Genomic DNA, 1361 nt, shown 5'->3' on the forward strand with positions numbered 1-1361 from the left:
TGATACTTATTAAACTCCAAAGCATTTACAACCTCCAAAGCATTTATTCTGGACGAAATGAGACATTCTTATTCTCGCCATGGGCGAGCGAGTTTAAATTTTGAGTTTTCGAAAAAACAAAATTTCATTTTTTCATCCTTAGCACATATACATAACAGCTGCATGTTTATTTTGGTCAAATCCCTTATGAGAGAGTGGCCAGGGTGCGGAGAGTTTCTGGACTTTTGTGAGTCCAGAATTAAATTGTGACGTGTTATAAGAAAGAAGGTCTCCTACGCCTTCAATCATCAAATAATTTCCCATTGAGAGGTTCCAGGACTGCAGTAAAATCAGAAGAAGTAAAATCGACCACACGCATGCCAGAGATAGTCTCGCGTTTTTCAAACCCTCCTGTGTTACACAGTCCATCCTTCTTGGCTGAAACATAGACATGATCGAAATAGGAGAACATCTTCAGAGCGATACAGGTCATGTTCTTGAATTCTCTGTTACGTGTTTTGATGAAATAAGCATTTTCTGCATAGCGACACCCATCCATGATCAATGGGACATCAAATTTGCGACAAACCTTGGACAGGTCTTGAATATTTGCCATTGAGACTGGTTGTCCTGCTGGACTTGTACTGGCGACGGCCAAAACAACCATTGCACCTTCCGGACCCACTTTCTCCAGTTCCACCTAGAGCCTCTCACAGTCAATGTTGCCGTTGAAGGAGTTATCTGGACTTCCCTGACATGGTACCTAAACAACATGTAAACCAGCAAGGCCAGCATTTCCACGTGTTGTAAGGAATAGACCGTTGCTGAATACTGTCATTCCAGGTTTTGACAGAATGGGAAATAACAGATGCTCCACCGCCCTTCCTTCGTGAGCTAGAATTATGAACTGAAATCCTGTTAACGATTTCACGCACTGCTCTAACTTCTTGAAGCTGTGTAAGGAAAAATAAGCCTCGTCTGCCTGCATCATTGCTGCCCACTGATTTTGACTCAAGGCGCCAGTACCAGAATCAGTGGCTAAATCAAGGTGACATGACGACCTTCAACTTGGAGTGGATTCCAACCGGAGTCTTCCAATATTTTGATCCGCTCTTCCATAGTGAGTGATGTGAGAGGCTCTACCATCTTAATGCGGAATGGTTCCATGAAAGACATCTGTTGTTAAAAAGAAAAAAATGCTTTAATTGCATAATAATTTCCAGAGCGCCATACATAGCATTTGTACTTATCCTTTATATTGTTCTCAAAATAATAACAAGTGTAAAAACGCCTTTGGCTAATAACAATTTTGTAAGTCTGAAAGTATGAGTCGGTATAATCAAACTTGCAGTTGATGGTTTGGATGAATGTGTGAGATTATA

At 41.0% G+C, this 1361-nt stretch overlaps 1 pseudogene; it reads right to left on the reverse strand.

Annotated features, from left to right (window-relative positions):
• Window positions 1-280: 280 nt before the first annotated feature.
• LOC137279031 (tryptophanase 1-like) lies at window positions 281-1155 on the reverse strand (annotated as a pseudogene).
• Between the last annotated feature and the right edge of the window lie 206 nt (window positions 1156-1361).

Source organism: Haliotis asinina, chromosome 3 (assembly GCF_037392515.1).
Source record: "Haliotis asinina isolate JCU_RB_2024 chromosome 3, JCU_Hal_asi_v2, whole genome shotgun sequence".
Taxonomy (NCBI): Eukaryota; Metazoa; Mollusca; class Gastropoda; order Lepetellida; family Haliotidae; genus Haliotis; species Haliotis asinina.